Below are 9,850 nucleotides of genomic sequence, written 5' to 3'. Positions count from 1 at the left end.
AATTAGACTTAACATTTACATATTTAGGTTTAACTTAAAATTAATACTTGTATGAAACAGGTTTGATTTTATGCTCTCTTTAGCCTATATCATTGAGAAGAATTTCTTGTGTTGCTGCAGAACTAAGACAAAACCAAGAGATATACTCATACTTAAAGAAGGACCATACAGTGGGTTTTAGACTTCTCAACTAGAAGAAAGGTCTTCATTCCATACTATCAAGGTAGTTTTGCAACGAAGAACAGACTGAGTTGGGTGTGGTAGTGCACATCTGTAATCACAGTAATTCAGGAGGCTGAGATAGGAAGATTGCAAGTTCAAAGCCAGTCTCAGCAACTTGGTGAGGCCTTTAGCAACTTAGCAAGATCCTGTCTCAAAGTACAAAAAATAAAAAGGGATGGGCATGAGGCTTAGTGGTTGACTGCCTTTGGATTCAATTCCCAGTGCCACACAAAACAAAACAAACAAAAACAAAACAAAACAAAACCAGACTGCAGTATGTCATGGTGGGTAGTACTCATATTTTGCATTTACTCAACTGCATGACAGAGGGAAATTGTTTATTCATATCTAAGGATTTACCCACCATTGTAGACAGTGCAATCGATTTTGAAGTATTTTCTATAATCTTCTTTGTGAAAATAAAACCATCCTCCAGTTCTTGGGTAGATCCACTCTAATTACTAATTTCAGTGCCTTATAGGATCCCATAAAGAGAAGTAAGGAAATAAAGGGACCTAGAAACTAAGTGTGGGTTGGAAGGGAAAGTAGGATGCGGATTGCAAAGGATGGGTTTTGATATCAGTATAGGGGAAAGAATACAGCTGAATTACAAATTTCTGGGAGGACCTGGATGCAGTTATTGTGCTGGATACTCTACTCACTCTTTCAGTTTTCACTGTTCCCATTGCTATTTGCAAAGTCATTCTTTTTTGGCAAACTGCTTATAAAGCTACAAGTGCTGATTGGAAAGGATACAAGTCATGCTAATTGTAAAACCTTGAGGGTAAATGAGAGAATCTCCTTGCTCAGGTAGAGTAATAAATGATTCACATAGTGGTGTCTTGGAACTAAAATGGGCAGCAATTTTGACATAAAATTGAAAAAGTTAATTGAGGTTAAGAATTGCTACTGATAAATTTGTGCCTAAAGTAAAATGGGTCCTGAAACTCAACTGCTTTTGGGTTTAGGTAATCTACTCATATGTTAATCTCTCTCTTCCCTCAGATGTCACTTGTGTGGCTGCATGAACTCTATCTGATTTTCATTATGATTTTAAAATGCTCTTTAAAATTACAGAACATACAGAATTCACTGGAGAAAACTACTTACCAAACATTTCATATTTACTCATTTTTATTTAAATTACTTTCTTAGAGATACCATTTCCTCATTCTGTCAAAATGCATAAAATATATCTGCACTGTAATATCCAGTTGTAACCTTGAGAATTTTAGCATTATTGTAATTTGTCATTTATGCAGAAATAAGATCTATTTACAGTTTCATAAATTTTATCTTTTACACTTTTATAAATTGTTTTAAAGAACATATTTTAGAAGCCTATTGATTAATTTTAGTGATAAAATAATGAATAAGCAGACATGGCTCATTTCCTGAATTCACAGTTAACATTATATTGTATAGATTTATTCCTACTAGTATATTTCTTTAAAATATGCCTTTATGGATACTTTTAGGTTTCTTGAAAGAATAACATTATAGAGCATATGCTAGTGAATATTTTAAACTTGCTTATAATTTGGGCCTGAAAAATCAAATTTCTATGGTAGTTTAAATCATTGTAAAAACTAATAATATAATCAGTCAATTCTTTTTCTATACAGAAGATATTTCTAAATAAGAATATTGCACAAAGAACCCATTCCACTAGGAAAACAATGAGAATGAAATGCCTAGAAAGGAAATCAGGCTTGTAACTGTATCTAGTTATGATACTTTTGTCAAAGCAAAATTGTTTCAATATATCCATAGAACATAGCATAAAGTAACAATGTAGACTGGTTTAAACTTCTGTCCATTATTTTAGGTAGGTACCATAAAGAGAAAAGAATGAAACGATATAAAATTTTGTATAATTTTGAGTGCTATATGTGCTTGGATAGAGAAACACTGTAAAGTACTGTGTGTCGCATATAGAATATTTATACAGTATGAATAGGTGGGTTATATGAACAATAGGTACAGATTATACTTAAATATTACACACAGCTGACCCTAGATCATAAGACTTTTTTTTTTTTTTTTTTTTTTTTTTTTTTTTTTTTTTTTTGGTATCAGGGATTGAACCAGGGTACTTAACCCTGAACTACATTTCAAGTCCTTTTTAATTTTTTAATTTTGAGATGAGGTCTTCTTGCTAAGTTGCTGAGGTTGGCTTTGAACTTGCAATCCTCCTGCCTCAGTTTCCTGAGCCACTGAGTTACAGGCATGTGCCATTACACCCAGCATGAGACATTTCAAAAAGACAATATCTTCAGCTATTCTTTTTAATTGTCAAAGATTTCACTTTTTAATTGTATGGATAGTTCAGTATGTGTCCTTAATGTAGTATTTGCATAAGTTATTTGCCTCTTCATTTAAGAAGTAATTGATAAATCAATTTTGCTTATTTTTAAGGTTATCCTGAAATTTTGAATTAAGAGGATTATCTCTTCAATAGATAACAGAGTCAGCAGCCAATGTCAGGACAGCCTTAATTAACCCTTACTGAGTAAGTAAAAAATTGTTGCTATGTTAGATATACTGTCTTCAAATCTAGCCATTGGATACATATGCAATGTTCAGCATAGGCAAGATGGGTTAATAATAACAAAAGACCTTAAATAAATATTCTTAGAAGAATATTTATATATTAAGGATATGGACTCTTTAGTGTCATCCATAGGTTGCATTTTTTCCTGTATATAGAATAGAAAAACTAAAAAATGCCAAAAACAATCAAAAGTCAAACAATAAACAAGGAAATCATCCCAACACATGACAGGGGGATCATTTCCTTCATCTACAAAAAAATTCTTACAGACAAATTTCCCCAAGAAAAGTGGACCATGTCCACAGGGATATATTATTAGACATTAAAAGGTCAAAACTTAATGGTTTGGGGTTGTAGCTTAGTGGCAGAGTGTTTGCCTAGCATGTGTGAGGCAAAGGTTCAATTCTTAGCACCACATAAAAATAAACAAATAAAATAAAGACATGCTGTCCATTAACAGCTACAAAATTTTTTTAAAAGCTTAAACAAATGTTCAATAAGCCAGTAAATTTAAAAATGCAAGCTGAGATTTGAGTTGTTTAAAAACTTATAAAACCTACATTTAGAAGAAGCATCGATACACAGTGTGCATAACTGTGGGAAATGGGCACTGCCGGTGAATATGTACAACATCACAAACTTTCTTGAGGGAAATTTGACCAAACATATTAGGTATTTAAAAAAATCATACACACAGTTTTAAAATGCTATCATCAGGTGCGGGGGTACAGGCCTGTAGTCTCAACTACTATGGAGGCTGATGCAAGGGCCTCTCTCTCTCTCTCTCTCTTTCAACCTTTGTTTTGTTTATGTAAGTGATGCTGGGGATCCAACCCAGTGCTAGGCAAGCACTCTACCACTGAGCCACAACCCTAGCCCCCAAGGGTATCTCTTGGGCACAGGAATACAAGGCCAGCCTGGGCCATCTCACAAAACAAAATGTTTTTATCCTTTGGTTCTATAATTCCACTACTATAAACATATCCTTTAAAAAAAATAGTTTTTTTTAGCGACCCTGTTCAGAGGCAGGCTATATTAGGGAAAAACCAAAAACAGCAAAAATGAAAATTCATAGGGGTTATTAAGATAAATTTAAGGCAGGTGTTAACATTACTGAATATATAAGAATTTAAAAAATAATATTCTTGAATACCAAAATATGTGAGAAATAACCCTAAATATTAAATGGAAAAGTAATAAAACACTGTTACCAATTAATACATATACATAAGATTATATATATATATTCAAATATAAACAATGAGTATGGCAGTATGATTACAAATGATTTTCCTTCTTTGTACTTTTCTGTATCTAAAATATTTTCTATAATAATCATATTATTGATCCAATAGTAGCCCTCACCCTCCCCCCCCCCACCACCAAGGGATCCTTTAGGATTAAGCTATTCCATTTTTTTTTTATTGTAAACAAATGGGATACATGTTGCTTCTCTGTACAAGCTATTCCATTTTTGTCACTAAACAATTACTCAGTGTCCAGAGTCAGGCAAAAGAGAACAATGTTGCTCAAAAATAGTAAAGCGATATTCAGAGTAGTTCCCTCTAATGGAAAGAGTGGAAGTAAAGGACAGGCAAAGACAAGTTACTAATTGTTACTCAGTGTCCCCTACTCCCTCCACAACTCTACTTAGAAAATGCCATTCTAAGCTATACTCCAGTTGTGGTTTACCCACAGCTAAATGGCACAATAGTGGCATTTATTCTCCATTCCCAAGAGAAGTCAGCAGGGATTTGTGAAGTCCACCACCTAAAATCAATTAAGCCCTAGAACATATGAGTTATAATCAATAAAATGTTCCCTTTCTAGGAGTCAGCCTGATCCTGAAGTATATAACTTTTCAAATATAGAATGAGTTAATAAATGGATATTCTAGCTGAGTGTGGTTGGCGTATGCTTGTAATGCCAGCGAATTGGGAGGCTGAGGAAGGAGGATCGCAGGTTGGGGACCAATCTTGACAATTTAATATGGCCCTATCTCAAAGAAAGGAAGAAAGGAAAAAGAAAGGAAAAGGAGATAGTGATGGTGGGAGGTTGGGAATATAACTCTTGTATAGCACCCCTGAGTTCAATCCCCAGTATTCAATACCCCCAAATGAACAGACATTCTAGTTTACTCATTTCCTTTATTTTCAAAAATAGCCTGTTGGCTGGGGATGTAGTTCAGCGGTAGAGCACTTGCCTAGCAGGCACCAGGACCTGGGTTTGATCCCCAGAGATGGGGGGGGCGGGGTGGGGAGGTCTTACTCTTTTCCCCTTTGGGAGCCACAATCTACTTTTTCTCTGTGAAAAATGCTCACACTTGAAAGAACTGAATTCAGCATGTTGCATGCATGAACTCCTGATTCAGCACTTAGGAATGTTATTTTTAGATAGACTGTATAAAACTATATACAACTGAAATACTGATCCTTTATTTATTAAAGATCTAAGAACCATTGTGAAATAATACAATTATCTCTTCCTTCATGCCTTTTCTAAGTTCTCTGTGCATTTAAAAATCTCTATAGTATTCTGATTGCTACTTGAAATCTACGAATGCTATGGGTAAAAGGTAGAAATTGGATTACAGCAAAAGTCAAAAATACTTAGTGAACACAAAGTACAAGTTCATGAATTCAATTAACCATTAATTCTATTTAGTTCCTATTTTTTATAAGCTTTTTATTGCATTGATCTTGAAATAGCTACATTAAACACATTTTATTATGGAATATATGCATTTTGGTAAAAGTACGGATGGTATTCTTTAACAAGTTTGTCTTCAGTCTTGCTACTGGCTACCATTTTATGATAGCTCAGATATGAACTAAATAACTATCCATATTTCACACAGAAATGGACTGGAGCCACAGGTAAGATTAGAACCAGGGCCTCACTCTGGCCTTGAACAGGATCTTACATGGTGAGCTACACTTGCAGATATTTTTGAGTATATAAAAGTATTAGTCAAGAAGTATGATGAATTGTGCCACAGTATTTCTATTTTACTTTAAAATCTTATTTTCTGTCATGTTTAGGTAAACAGTATAAGTTAAATGCTCTTAGCAAACTACTAAAATGGAAATATGCTCAAAGACCAAATGACCAGGTTTTTTCTTAGCAGTCACAGACTTTTTCTTGGCATTCACTTTTATGTACAAGAGACTAAAGAAACAGTGAGTTTTCTAATTCAGAGGAAAGACTTAAGACAATCTAGGACATCTTACATCTTGATGGATATACAAAGGCATAAGCTAACCGCCTGCATACCTGCATCTGACTTGGTCCTCTTTGACCACACTGCATGAACCGCTCAGCAGCACTGTATAATGATCACCCTTTGACCTTGAACTCCTCTCCTTCAGCTTCCAGGCATCACTGCTCAGTCTTCTGCACTTCTGGCAGACCCATCACCTATTATTTCCTTTCTCCTTACTACACTTAAATGGAGACATGACCTTTAGTTCTTTTTTTTTTTTTTTGTCTTTTCTTTTTTGCTTTTGGAACTGAGGATAAAACCCAGGGTAGGTTTCATGAATGTGAGGCAAATTGCCGCTGAGCTACATCCCAGTATGCTTTTAGTTCTGTTTTGGGCCTGGCTCTAATGCTTCTCTGGTCTCTGTCCTCTATTTTATGAATTTAATAGTCATCTTTATGCAGATAATTACTGAGTTGTTAACATACTCCTATATAGAAAAGTAATTAGTACAGAAAAAGAATAAAGTTTATAAAGAGTGTTAACAAACTACCTTTAAAATCACTGTGGGTTTTTCCTCCAACACACATTGGATGCTGATGTAAGAGGTTTAGGAATAAATCCTAGGAAACCCCGTCCCCCATCCCTTTTATTTTGGGCATAGCGTTTAATATAGAAACAAGTTATACAATCAATTTGCCTCAATCCCTCCCCCCGCATTCTTCCTCATTTATGAGCTTTCCTGCCCAGTATGGTGGCACCTATAGTTCACTACTGAGGAGAGTGGAGGACCATTTTCATCAAAATCAAGACCAGCCTGGGTAACAGTGAGATTCTGTCTCAAAAACTGAACAAAACAAGGGTTGAGGAAATGGCTCAGTGGCCAAGTGCTTGCCTGGCACACATAAGACTCTGGATTCGATCCCCAGCACACCACCACATCACCTCCCCAAAAACAAAGTCAACAAAATTTGTCCTAATTCATGTTTCATTTAAGTAAGGGATAGAGGTTCTATTCTGAACAAATTCAATGCTATTAATTCTCTTGTGGAATTGGAAAAGTTGTATAAAGTCCCTACTTTTAAAAGTGGTTATGTTTAAAATGAAGGAAAAAATTCCATCTTGTACTTGGGCTGTTCTCTCCAAACACATTAATTCATAAAGATAAATATTTTAAGAGTATTGTTTTCTACTATTGTGTTCATTCAATAGCAAATACACAGAATTTCAGTTACATTATAATCTAGGCAGGCTTTTATAGGAAGGTCATTGTTTATAGGACTCTTTGTGAAATGGTTTCTATGGAAAAATGAGTTTCCAAGATGGAATTTAGAATTTGTAGCACAAACCTCTACTACTTAGCAAGAAAGGAATGGCCCAGATTCTCTGCCAATTCAGGTGCCAGGGAATCCTTCCTTGACCACGCCTTGGAGTAGGGGGTTAGCTTTCACCCTTGCTTTCTCCTCACTACAAAAAAGGATTCAGGGAAGGAAGGTGATCTATTCTCCAGGCAACCTAAGCACCCACTCACAAGGGAATTTTAGGTGCCCAAAAGGTACAAAGTATTTTAAAATCTGGGATTCTTGAGCTAGGATATTCTATCTAGAGAGTTGATGTTTCCTCTAAATCCATGTTAACAACATGTATGTACTGAAAAGGAATTACTTCATGTGGTTTTCTTTGACTCTTGTTTATAATTGGCATTGTTTTCCTATGTATGAGTATTAAAATTGAGTATGGTTTGTAGCTGACATTAGAAAATACAATCATAAAAAAAAAGTGGATACTTGGGGGAAATAATGTACTGGAATACTGTAAGGAACAAGAATGGTGAGTTGTTTCTTCTGTAACCCTTAAATGTTATATAAAATATGACAGTGATAAATCATTAAAGAGTAAAGCAGCATTTGGATATCACTAAGACTGAGAAGATGTACAAATCATAAAATAGCCTGTAACATTTAAAACTTTTTTTTCTTTCTGGGGATAGAGCCCAGGGGCTCTCTACCACTCAGGTACATCCTCAGCTCTTTTAAAATCTTTATCTATCTATCTATCTACCTACCTACCTACCTACCTACCTATTTAGATGTTGAGGATTGAACTCAGGGGTGCTTTATCACTGAGCCACATGCCCAACCCTTCTTATTTTTATTTTGAGGAAGGGTCTTCCTAAGTTGCTTAGGGCCTTGTTAGATTGCTGAGGCTGGTCTCAAACTTGAGATCCTCCTGCCTCAGCCTCTGGAGTCACTGGGATTACAGGCTCACACCGTCCATTGCATCTGGCTAATTTTTTTTCTTTTGAGACAAGGTCTTGCTAAATTGCAGAGGCTAGTCTCAAACTTGCAATCTTCCTGAGTAGCTGGGATAACATGTGTGTGCCATGGTGCCTGGCTCATTTATACCTCCTTAAAAATAATTGTGAAGACATCCAAGTTTGAGGTTGCCAATGATCAAATGTGACTGTAAACACTGTTCTCTTTTAAAACTTTCCTTAATTTTCTTTCTCCCTTGCAACCCTATTACCATCTCTGTCCCCACCCCCATCACTAGATAAAGAAAAAGTTGAAAATATCAGTTTCAATTTCTGTTTCAAAGTTGATCTTGACAGCTCTATTTCATTCTAATGTTCATGTCCAGCTTCTATCTCAATATTTCTACTGGGATTACTCATCAACTCGAAATTTGGGAAAAAAAAATTTGGGGTGCTGGGATTGAACACATGCTAAACACATACTATACCACTGAGTTATATCCCTAGGCCAAAATTCTGCATCTTTAAAACCAAACTTCTCTCTTCTCAGTAACCACACTTGTCCCCACTTCTCTTTTTCTCTCAGTGATATCATTGTTTTCTATCATCCAAACTCAAACTAGTCATCTTTTATCTCTCCACATCCACTAAGTTGCATTTTCAGTCCATTTTTGCTTTATGTCTTTCATATTCACCCTTCCTTTCCTCTACCACTGGTATTTATCACCACATGCCTGTTATGATTCTTTTAACTGGTATCTGTTTTTGGTACCTCTCCCTTCAACTTACCTGACATAGCACTTTCTGATAAACATTTTTGGTTGCTAACATTTCTAGAAAAAAATAACCCACAAAAACATGAGATTTATTGCTTGTTTATTTGCCTAATTTAAAAAAAAATGTGTTTGCTTTTAGCACTTATTCCTTCTAATACTAAGCTTCAAACCAAGACTTAAGGGAAAGAAAAGCAGAATGACCACTTACAGTTTCTTTATCATCCTGGTGTGTGTGTGTGTGTGTGGGGGGGGGTTGGGGGGAAGACCTGGATATTAAATTTGCATTTTGGACTTATTTCTCACTGGATTCAAAGAAATTCATTTCAGGTCAGAGATCACCTGCAATAAACATGTATTTTATGCAGTATACCCCTGAGAGAATGTTAAGTGGTGAACTGTGGTAGATTTGCTGGAAGAGTAGGAGTAAATAGATTGGCCTTACTTCTGGTTTTGGTCAGTAACAGAGACTAACCAATCTTTCACAATTTCCAGCTCTCTAATTTCTGATTCAGGTTCACAACAGATATTTGTTGAATGATTATAGTAAGTTCCCTCAAATATAATGAAATTATGGGTTAATTTAAATCTACTGCATTCTATATAGTTCAAACTACTTCTTAGTATTTAATGTTCAATAAAAATGATAACTTGATTTTTACTGAAAATGTCCAAGGGACATTCCTAAGTGCAATAACAATAGCTCTGAGAAGTAGAGATGAGAAAGGAATTGTTTACATAGTACTTTTACAAAAAATCATCTTAATTTTATGATAAAATTAATTTAAAATGATATATCTAGAAAATGTTACCCATATTTAGCAATTAATAACAAGTAGTAATACATC

Source organism: Sciurus vulgaris (genome assembly GCF_902686455.1).
Source record: "Sciurus vulgaris genome assembly, chromosome: 14".
NCBI lineage: Eukaryota > Metazoa > Chordata > Mammalia > Rodentia > Sciuridae > Sciurus > Sciurus vulgaris.
This window is presented reverse-complemented; position numbering follows the sequence as displayed.